Below are 12,000 nucleotides of genomic sequence, written 5' to 3'. Positions count from 1 at the left end.
AGCAGCAGCATCAACAACTGAAATATCTCACATACCCTTCAGTTATTAGTTTAGTTTGATGGTAAACTTTTGGCAAGTTAATTATGCTGGGCCTCACACATGGGATATATGTCTCAGAGAATCTGCTGTTTGGGGATATGAAAATGGAAAATTCATCTGGCAGCATAAAACACACTGCAGGAGCAAGCAGGGAAGGGTTGGCTGTGGTGCCACTGGACTAACAGAAATCCCATCAAGCTTAGTTTATTCACTGTATGAAGAAACCAAGAGGGGAGATGAGCTGCCTCCCTTTGTCCTGATGAGGAGGCCTGACAGAGGACACTGAAAATGGCTTTTATTGGCTTGGCTTTATATACATCTACAGGATTCAGACTTTCACAGGGCAGAAAGCTGGAGGAGGACAGATGCTTCCTTGGAATATACCAGGGAGATTCCCCAGCAGCACCACACGTACAGGGTCAGGTCAAAGATCCCTCTAATCTGCTGCTTTTCCTTCACAGCAGCTGGGATGCCTAGAGAAAGTAGCACAAGTACACAATAATATTTCCCAAGTGTATCCTCCCAGCTCTGAACTTCCTCAACCAGAGACTGTATCTACTGTTCAGGAGCCTTTTGTGGAATTTTTTCTTCCATTGATTTGTGTAATAATGGTTTGAAACATTTGGCCTTCAAAACATCCTGTGGCGAGGCATGCCATCATTTAATTATGTTTCTATGGAAAAAAAAAGTAAAGGGGGTTTTGTTTGTCTTTCACTTGTCAGATGGTTATTTCATTATGTACTTATAGACCCTGTGTCATGAGAAATATTGAATATGCCTTCACTAGTCACCTTTTCCATATCTCTGAGTTTATAAACTGCCTTTCCCACCCTCTACCTCACATCACATCTTCCAAGTTTAAGGAATGTCACCATTTCCTACATCTCGACAGAAACTTCTGAACACTATGAGAAACCCCAAACTGCACAGACTAAGTGAGACAAGAACAAATTATGAAGATGTTCTCTCTTTTATTTTCCTAGAATTTTTCCTAATTTTTTTTCTTCCTTTTATATTAATGCCACCACTGCAGAAAACTAATGCTTTACTCCCAACTCAATCTCTGTGAGGAATTTTGACTGTGTGTTTTGGCGTTTTTTGCTTGTTTTGAGTTTATATTTTTGTTTGGTTAGGGTTTTTAAGAAGTTCTAGTACTCTGACATAAACCAGATGGAGAATTATCTCCTTAATTTTTGAGACCTTACAATACCATCATGGATGTGAGGCACGACTTCTTTGTGTGAATCTCTCCTCTTCAGCAAACCTACATGACTACTAGTTCTATTGTTTATTATAATTGCCTAAAAGTTTTCTCCTGTAGAAAGTCATCCTTACCCAACTTAATCTTGCCAGATTCCCTTAAGAATCAGCATCAATTTGCCATCTGTTATTCCTTTGGCACCAAAGCTAATTTAACTTCTATATTATGCACCACAGTTAGCAGCTCAGTAATTTCTGCTTGACTACCTTCAAAACACCAAGGCCACACTGCTCAATTTGACAATTTGTTACTATTCTTTTTTATGGATTTGCTCCCAAAACTTCTTCTGACATCCCATTACCTCTCTGAGAAATAGTTCAAGCCAGTTAGACCAAGTCCCACCAGCACTCACATGAAAGAGTGGAGATTGCCCCACAGGAAAGGACCCTCAGAAAGGGCTGGGTGTCACAGTGATGTATTATGCAATTAGAACACAACATTTACCTTAGAAGTGTAAATGCCAAATCTGGAAAGAGTCAGAGACCTTTACCTTCACCCATACCAATGTTAATGTTGACACCATTTATAACTTGCCACAGGAAATTTCCAAGCTGACTGGAAAAACTTTTTTGCTAGTTCTATAAAAGTCTGAAGACTAAACATTACATTTAGCTGTAAGCAATACCTCCTAGGATCACATAACTTGAGGCTAGGGTGAGTACAGAACGTCAAGACTGAATGAATACCTTCCAAAGATAAGCAAACAACAAAGTGCTTTGTCCTCAGGGCCCTTTTTGTTCTGTAAAAGATTCCTAGCAAAGCCAAAAACCACATGTTTTCAGGTTTAGGCTTATATATGTAAGTATTATAATATGAAAACAAAGTTTCTTGAGGTTATATAATGAAGGTTATTTGAAAAAAAGGAAAAAAATAATAAATTGAGCTGTTCCCACAGGCACCCTCCTTGGCCTCATTTTTTCCACTTCCCCCTACTTCACATTCAAGCTCCTTCTGCTTATAATCACATCTCAAGATTGTTTCTTTAGCTGAGTCATAAGTTTTGGTTAGAAAGAACCAGCCCAAACAGCAACAATTATGCTTATTGCAAAGTCTTAATTAATGAAGTGCTCCTGTTTTCCCAAAAGATCCTCCAGTTTCACACTCCAGCTTGGTGCTGTTGTGGCATTTAGCTGATGTTTTAGACACTTCCTAAAGCTGATGCCTAAGTTAGTTACTGTGGCAGCTATCACACCTCTGCTGGACAGGCACAGCCCTTAGCTCTGTCTTTGTACAAGTCTTCAACAAAAACAACAAGGACAGCCTAGCTGTCTTATTATCTATATAATTATGTAGAAGCCAAACAGACAAATGGGATTCACCCCTTAATCGACATGCTTGTTCTCCTGGCAGCATAGGATCCCTGCACAAAGCAAAACCCCTTTCAGGTACTGCCCCTCTGCCTGATCCCATCACCTGTGATGCCTGGAGTTTTAGAGGAAGCTGACAGGAAGGGCAGGAAAGAATCAGTTGCCAGCACTGAATAATCCCTTCTTAAAATATCACTTTAAGGATCACAAGCAGAAGAGCAAAATGTAAATCCCCACACAAACAAACCCCAAAACTATCTCCATATGTAGAAAAACCACATAAGTTCACTAAATCTAAAAGTCTGAACCCTATTGAGAACAACTTTTCGCTTGGGTGAAATTACATTTGTTTGCTCACAGGGGAGACTGGAAAAAAAGGAAGATTTCACATCCTCTGACTTATTTTGTCAGGTTGAATTTGATCTTACCCACATCATCAGTTCAGACAGTGAACACCAAGAGCTCCAAGGGAAAGGGAACCAGACAATTCATGAGAAGAAGTAAGATCTTTTGAACATGAATATCACAGAATATCCCATCCTATGAAGCATGTGCATGTGCTAAAAATGTTTACCATCCTCAGTCTGATGCAGTTTCTACTACACTGCTTCTGCTGAAGGAGTACCATTCCTACCTTAATTCATACACTCCCACTGTCTTTCCCAGTGGGTTTCTAAAACCTAGGGCCCCAAATAAATTGCTTCACAGGAGGTTTCACAAAACCCAGAGCTAAAGCCATCAGCACTAGCCAACATCCCACCTGCAAGCCAAATCCCTCTCTTCCACCAGCAGGGCTGTAGAAGACAACAACAGGGAGTACAGAGTGCAACAACCCAACCAGGACTGGTCCTCTTCACATGCCAGGCCTGGAGGCTCAGATCTGACTCTGGGCATTGCAACATGAGCAGCTGCCACCTCACAGCTCTGCAGGGACAGCTGGCACTGAGCAGGTGATCAGGTCATTGTTTCTGTGATGTGCATTCCCATAACACATACATGCACATCCCTATCCCTTCCTTGGGAATTCAGTTGTCAGGCCAGGACCTGAGAAGTGAGGGAAAACTTAAAATACTTTTCCATTCCTACCTTTAGATAAAAACCCCACCAATCAACCAACCAACCAAAAAACAACACAACAAAAAAACAAAAATCCACATCACCCAGCTCTTTTCATTACCAATAATATCAGACCTTCAAATACGTTAGAGTGCTCAATTCCTGTTGAATTCTTTACAGATAAGGCAATTAAATATCTACAACCCAATCTTGATTGAATTATGTGATCTATATGTTTTCTTTAGATATTTAAACAAGTGTTTGAGTCATAACAGGATAGAATAAAGAAAGGAAAACACATTTGCAGAGACATCTCAATAATAAAAGGCAACAAGAATTAACAATCCTAAAAGCAGCATCCATGTCAATGAAATAAGATAGCACTGCCTCTGCACAGGTTTAACACTTTGTTCTTATCCATTCTGAAAGACAAAGCTATTGGGGTTTCAGAGTTATTTTTGCTCAGACTTTCTGCTCAGCTAAGAAAGTCAGGTAGGTATGAGCCCCAAGAATCTTTAAATTCTAGCCATAAAATACAGCAGGTGCAGCTTTGTCTCAGGACACACAAATTGCACCACACAGGCTGGAAGGATGTAGAGTCTGTATATACATAGTGACTCTGGGACTGCATGATTAGGCCATGTGGGTCATTATTAGGAATGAAATGAACTGAAGGATTTTGTTCAGTCAGAGAAGAAGAAAAGGTAGAAGCCTTAAGTAGGTTTAACAGACTGGAATTCCAATTTAGAGTGCTTTGGGATTAAACTGGAGTTTTAATATTAGAAATCCATTTAGAAGATTGGATAGGACTGAAGAAAATGCATGTTAGTGTTCTCTGGCACTGGAGAAAGCAAAGCACCAGGCAGTGACAGTCACTCTCTCAGCATTATCCTTACAGTTAACAAATCTGGCCTCTCAATACCACTTATTTATAGAGAACACTAGAGACACCTTAAGAGTACATGGGGCATCCACAGCAAGGTCCCTGACAAGTCAGCAAGGTCCTTTCACTGTGGGTGCAGTGAGCCCAGTGTGCTGCAGGGGTGTCTGCAGTGCTGCTGTGCTCCTCACGCACAGCGAGCCCACCCCAAAGAACAGGCAGGCTTGGTCTTTGTCAGAGCAGGGGACCACTGGAGCCACCCTCAGCAGCCCCAGCAAACAGAATTCCTCAGGACTGCTGCACACCAGCACAGCAGCTTCACACACACTGGCTTTGGGGCAAGTTTGGAAGTATTAAAGCAGCACACCAGGGACCTGCAGAGTAAGACTTAGGTTACTAATGGTAAATATACCACTTTGAGCAGTCCTTCCCCAGTTCTGCCTTGTGCTTACACAAGGCACAGTCAGTGCATTCTGCTTGTTTGGCACCATCTATACCCATAGAACAATGAACTGTTGGAGTTATCCAGAGTTTGGAGAGGCCATGGACACCTAAATGCAGACCACTGCTCATCTGAGGCTCCTCAGAGGCTCACACAGAGCCTGCCTCAGCATGCCATGGTTTGCAGTGGTGCCAGGACCCACCAAGTGCTTGCAAAAAGGCCCAGACACATGAAAGTTGTGCCCAAGGGCAGACCTTAGCAGCACTTATTGCTATGGTAGTATGAGAAAGCCCAAACTTTCTAAAAATAACCTGAACAGCAATTTCAGAGCCTTTCTGTAGTCAAAATTCTGTCCTTAAGTAGACCTGAAGGTCTTGACTGCAGCGATATAAACTTCCTTTAGAGCAAAGATAGATACTCAGGCCCTTTATTTACCTGCACAGGTGACACACAAACTCAAACACTTCACTTTTAAACAATTATTTCAGTCACTCTGAGGGAAATAAGTTTCAGCTACCCCTTATGCTTTGCGTCTCTCTGAGCTGACCCTTTTCCAAAAGTGTCACCTCTCAGGGACCCACAGCACTTTTTTTGGAAGCAAGTGGCTAGAAAGGAACTTAATGGTTCAGGTAACCTTCATAATATAGGCAAGCTCAAAGTCAGTTCTTAATTTGAACAATACTCCTCCCATCTCTAAGGGTCTCTGTCTAAAAACCCTTATCTGAAAAGTCTCTAAAAAACCCCTATCCATAGACCTACAATGGGCTAAATTCCAGCAGTGTCCCAAACTGCTCTCAAACAAGTGTGACTGGATTCTTTTCTCCCCATGACCTGTGTTTGGTTGCACCTGCCTTTCCGTGCACCTGGGAAAGGCCAAACTGTTTGGAAGTCATGATTTACTCACATAATTATTCATTTGCAAAGCCAGTAACAGCTTGCAAGCCTCTGGCTGATCCAAGCAGTGTTTGCATAAACTGCTTTCTTCTCATGGAGATACAATTTTACTACCTCACATCTGCTGAACCTGCAGCCTCTCTGAGAGTGACTCAAAATATTATCATTCTGTGTTTCCATGCATATCAGCTCAAGGCTTTCAGCTACCAAGTTCTGCTCACTTTACCTGTACAACAGGAAGAATAAATGTCTCTTTTGACTTTTGCAGAATGAAAGGATGCAAACTGCATTAGCAGAGAATAATCCCTTTAAAGTCTAAGTGTGATTACCACACTATGATTATCTAAGATATTTGAGCAGTTTACAACATCAGGAACACAATATCTTGCTACAATTTTGTAAGTATTTTAATAAGCTTTTCCTGTGTAAGTAGTTATTTTTCCCCTAGGTAAGGTGTGTAAAGCTTAGGAAGATAATAATGGCTGTTACTTGATAGACCAGAAAAGCCATCTAGCACAGTATCTCAAAGAATATCCTAGAATAGATGCCTACAGGAAGGTATAAAAGCAAGGGAGCACAGGATAATGCTTGCACAGAATAGTCTCTCAGCATCCTGGTGTGTTGCTCAGCATCTTTTTCAACAAGAGACTACAGTGGCCAGTTTAATAATTTCAAACCTTAATAAAGTTGTCATTACAAGAATAAAAACAGGGAATGTGCCTCTAGGAAAGTGGGATTGTGTCCAAAAATGAGGCAGTACCTTAAAATGAGAGAGAACTATGAATATAAGTCAGGTGGAGCACCAAGACCTGCATAGGATGAGCAGCTCCCAGACTGCAAAGTCCTAAAGGCAGAACACTCTTCAGAGAGAAAAAAATTGCCAACCAGGGCTGTGCTGCCATTACACAGAAAGGTACAGGGAACAGGGAGGTGACAACAGCAGCAGACAATTTACAGAATCACGTCTAGCACATCTTGATGCCAGCCTGTACCTGCAGGAAACAGCAGCTGCCCTGCCACAGGGACTCGAGGGGGTGGCCCCCTGCTCTCCCAGAGTCCAGGGCAATACAGAGTATTCCTTTTACCTCCACAGACTGCTCCGGTGCCATGGCAACACCAACAGCAAACGGAAAGCAAGATAATATGAACCTCGAGCAGAATTTGCCATTTTCATGACTTCTGATTTAAAAAATGGCTTTGAGAATCTTTTGAAAAATTTTAGCTTTTCTTTTTTTTTTTTTTTAGCCTCTTCTGTCAGTAGTTTATTAGATTCTGTGATTTGAGCTTGCCTTCACATCACTTTTCACAGACAGATCCCCAGGTCATAATTACAGTTTGACAGTTTTTTTTTCCAGGCACCTTTCCCCATTTTATAAAAGCCCAATCCACTGGTGATAACTGTTCTTTGCAATTTCTCCCTCACATTCCAGGTGGCAGCTGCAGCCATGAGACAGAAAGTCACCCAAAAGCTTGGGAAGAAAGGCCACAGGAAGGACCCATCAATATACTCTATAGCTTCCAAGGAACAGGTACTTAAAAATAAAAACATGCATTCTTCCCACCTTCAGTTTGCCAAGTCTTGGGGCTCTCTTCTCATTGTGCTCCAGAGGACTTTTGCCTCTAACACCTCCCAAACCAGTATGTAATAGGACTCAAGAAACCTGTGCCATGGGACAGAGCCAGCATTCTCACAGATGTTGATGTTCCATGTGAAACATCAGAACAAAGCAGCATGCTGAAATTGCCACCCTGCTTCTCAGATCACCCTGTCCGCTCTTTGATGTCACCTTCCCTGCTGTCAGAGGTTTTGTTCCTGCACCACAGGACCACAGGCACATAGAACACCTGTGTATTAATGGGTATATAGAGGCTATATCTGAAATCCAACTGTAGCACCTTTCACTGGCTCCTCTACTCAGAACATTTAATTGCCTTTTAAAGAGTTTTGAAATATTTATCCACAAACCTTCTGCCCAAAGTTTAGTGATGACAGCAGGGACTGTCAGTGAAGGGGAATGCTTATCAGTGAGTTTCCACACCTTTCTGGCTTTGCAGGAAAAAGAAAAAGCCAGCATAAGAAAGAACCAAACCACAGAAAAATCATCCACTTAAGGTTCATCTTCAGTTTCTGGAAGCTGGACCTAGCCTGGTGCAGTTGTGGCAGCAGGGTAGCTGTGCCTGTGTTGTGACATCTCCGTGTGTGCCTCCTGCTCCCTCTTTCACTGCTCTTCACCACTCACCTGGAGCAAACCTCAGAGATGTGAGCCCACCACCATGGGAGGCTTTAGGACTGAAGCAGAGAGTCACACAGCTCCAAAGCATGAGCTGTGAAACACCAGGCTCTCCGTCCAATGTGTCCCATGTGTGCACATCCTCTGTGAGCTGGGCTCGGCTGGGGACACAGCACAGAACCCACCCACATGGGTCCTGGGTCACTCAGCAGCTACGTGGGACTAAGGACTTTGACTATCTTGTTATTCTAGACTTCTCTTGAACCAGAAGAAGAATTTGTAAATTTTGTGCAGTCTTTGTGATGCAGCTGTAAATGACTTGTCCAGTGGGGTTTGTACTTTAATTAAGACAGGAATATTGGCCTCAGAGTGCTAGCAGGTAAATGCATTTAGTGAACTTTGATACCTCTGCAGTACCATAGGATTGGAGACTGTCCCTGGTCTGGCAGCTCATAAGGCAAATCCTGTGCACTTACTCACTGAATTGATGAGAATTATATCCAGGGAAAGCTGCTGCACTGCTGCTTTTCTCTTGTTGATATTTGTTAAGAGATAAATCCTGGAACTGATGATTATGCTGGCTCCTTCACTCTCTGTCAACTAGCAGCCAAGGAAAGCTGTGCATTCATTTACAGATGCAAAACCAGAATATTACACGTTTCCTTCAAATATCAGCACATCCTAATACACATAGGAAATTAGAGCTCAATGGCTGGGCATTAACCTGCAACAAATCTGAGGTAGCAAACACCAAATACCAAATACTGCACAAAATTCAGGCACTCAGGGGATGGGATGATTAGGCACCTGCTACTTCCACTAAGGCTAAAAATGTGTGGAGCTTTCCTCAAAGACAGTCATATAGAAAATATCCAAGCTGGTGGGCTCTGGCCCACATCAGTACCTCAGTGAACTGTTTGTTCAGGTACAGAGCTGTTACATGACCCATCACACAGTGTCCTGCTTGCTTTGCCACCACACTCTGGGCTGTTCTCCTCTCCCCAGTATGGCATTGTGCAGCCAGACCCTACAGGAAGGCTACAGTCCTCTTCAAATATGCTTGTGGAAGTTCTATTCAGGCTCTGCCAGGGGATGGCTTTTTGGCTGTTGGCTGCATGGATCAGATTGGATGGGTGAGAAAGGTACCAATTCTCTGAGATGTTACTACACCACTATAAGCTGCCTCATTAGCTAGCTGGAAAAAACTGCAGAGATGTAGCTGAAATTCAAGTTTTCTCATAGGTTATACCCAGTATTTTCATCCTTCCTGACTCTGAAAGGAGTTTTATTTTTTCCACTGAAAGCAGTTGTATAAGGAAATGAGCAGAGAATGTTGTGGGTTGTCCTGAACTGACCAAAAATCCAGTGCTTACGGGTTTGTGTTTTGTAGGATTTTACCCCTGACATTCTGCCCATCACACCTTCCCCAGTACAAGCAGCTACTGAGAAAAAGACAGGACATATCATCAAAATCTAAGGTCTGCTTCCAGTTAAGGATGCAGTAAAATAACGTCATTTATAAAATCAGATGGAAAAACCCAAAGAACAATTTAAAGACAGGCTGGTTTCTTCTCAGAAAAATAAATGTCAGCCTAGCTCCACTTTTTCTTCTACACTTTGGACAGACTGTGGAGAAAAGAGGTCAGACAGTCCTTTCTGTCTCATGAGCTGAATATTTCCCTTATGTTTGCACTATAAAAGTCTGTTGTAGCTAGCAGCACCTTTAACAAGCACACTGAAACAGTTAGTGAGATCCAATTATCACTTTCAGGTTGTTTTTAAATATTAATTCTGTTGCCAAAGACCTACCTATTATCCATTGCCTGCCTGCCTCATGACACCCAAACCACATCCTAGATTACCTTGTCTCAGCTCTCTGTTTACCACATCTCCTCTCCCAGCCTGCAAGCTCTGATGAATTGAGTTGCTTGTTTTGTATCCCCTCTTTTAGCAGCCGGCAAGCAAGGCCCCACTTTGACAGATTCATGTGAATAAGTGCTTTTAGTCAAAAAGATTATTTACAAATTTAAGTAAGTTGATATTTCCTCACTAAAAACTAAATCAACATGGCTTTTACCTGAAACAGTTTCAACAAAGCATTTGCTTCTTAAATAGCAAAAGAAATGACAGGATATTTAATTCCCTGATTAAATCCAGGAAGCAATGGATTCAGACTGATTTCTATCCATGCCCTGGGAGAATTCACATCTCTTATGGGAGCACTGTGGCTGCCAGGCTACACGATAAACAAATCTCACAGTGTCTCTGTGTTCTTGTACAATTTTATACCAGTTATAGTCAGAGTAGTCTATATAGCAGAAATTCAATATATTCTTGCCTCTGTGTGTTCACTCACCACCATACTAGGGAGTACTTGTAATTTCTTTCTCTTGGCTCAGGAAATACATATTTTATACTGTAGGGACACAGGTCCAGTGGGACATACTGTGTGTGTACTGCCCTTTCTTCCTCACATACTCAAAAGCAGGAATGAATTATCCAGCTCCACCCAAGCACAGACTGAAACTGTATGAGGTATTCCCAGTTTCTGGGCAAATGTATTAACCTCTGAGTTTAGTAAAAGGGAAAAATTAATCCACGCCCAGAAAAAAAAAAAAAAAGGAAAAAAAGGAAAAAGAAATCCCAGGAGAAACTACTCAGAAAATTTGACCTGAACTGATAAAGAGTTTTGGGATGACCTAAATACCATTTTCCCAACCAACTTACTATTCACTAGATTTTTTTCCTTCTAACTTTGCAGGCCAGTTGGCTCATTTGAGGTCCTTCACTCTAGGCATTAGACAACAAACAAGATTTTCTCTGTATACAGCTTGGATAGAAAGGAATTCACTATGGGATTCCTTAGTCCACGCTTAAAAATCTGCAGTCAGGTTTTCTAGAGTGACCATCATCACAAAATTATCACTGTGAGGAACACAGCAGACAAAATGGCCACAGACACCCTCAAGAATGATATTCTCCCAAGTTAAAGGTCACAAAATGCCTGACAGAATTGCCCTTTTCATAAGTCACTGGAAATATTAAAACTCCTGAGAAAAGCAGATGACACGGTATCAACCTCAGATACAAAGCAAAATGAAAGGGCAGCTAATTAGAGGTTTCACAAATATCAACAAGGCAGAGCTGGAGCAGATCTTAGCCTGTGGGGAGGAAATGCTTTCTGATTACCCTGTGACTGAGACCGCAGCTGTGGTCAGCAGCACCACCACAAAGCACTGACCACGTCCCTCCAGCCCCTCCATGGGCACTGCCACCAGGCAGCCCCAGGAACAGGCACTCTCTGAACCCCCTCACAATCATTCTGTGCCTTCACAAGGGAGCTCCCAGGAACAGGCACTCTCTGAACCCCCTCACAATCATTTTGTGCCTTCACAAGGGAGCTCCCAGGAACAGGGACTCTCTGAACCCCCTCACAATCATTCTGTGCCTTCACAAGGGAGCTCCCAGGAACAGGCACTCTCTGAATCCCCTCACAATCATTCTGTGCCTTCACAAGGGAGCTCCTCAAAGGACGAGGAGATGTCAGAGCAGTTCGTATTGAAGATGCAGCAAAGATAAAGCACTCATTGGGTAAGCTTGGCACATTCTCACCAGCCTGCTCAGTCCTGGGACATGGATGCTCTCAGCTAATGGGACCTGACAGGCTGAGCAACCAGAGACATTACTCAGACTGGGATGTGTAATTAAACCATAAAGCTGATCCTGACACAGCCACTGGGGACTAATCACAGGCCGTGGGGGATGAAAGAGCATAAAGCTGTGAGCAGCAGCACCTGAGATGTGTGATTGAGGAGATCACAGGGTTTGTTATTGCTCTGGTTAGCCTGGTGCTGATGGACCAGGGCAGGGCCATCCAGCCTCAGCCCCAT

The sequence above is a fragment of the Poecile atricapillus genome, chromosome 8 (genome assembly GCF_030490865.1).
Source record: "Poecile atricapillus isolate bPoeAtr1 chromosome 8, bPoeAtr1.hap1, whole genome shotgun sequence".
Taxonomy (NCBI): Eukaryota; Metazoa; Chordata; class Aves; order Passeriformes; family Paridae; genus Poecile; species Poecile atricapillus.
This window is presented reverse-complemented; position numbering follows the sequence as displayed.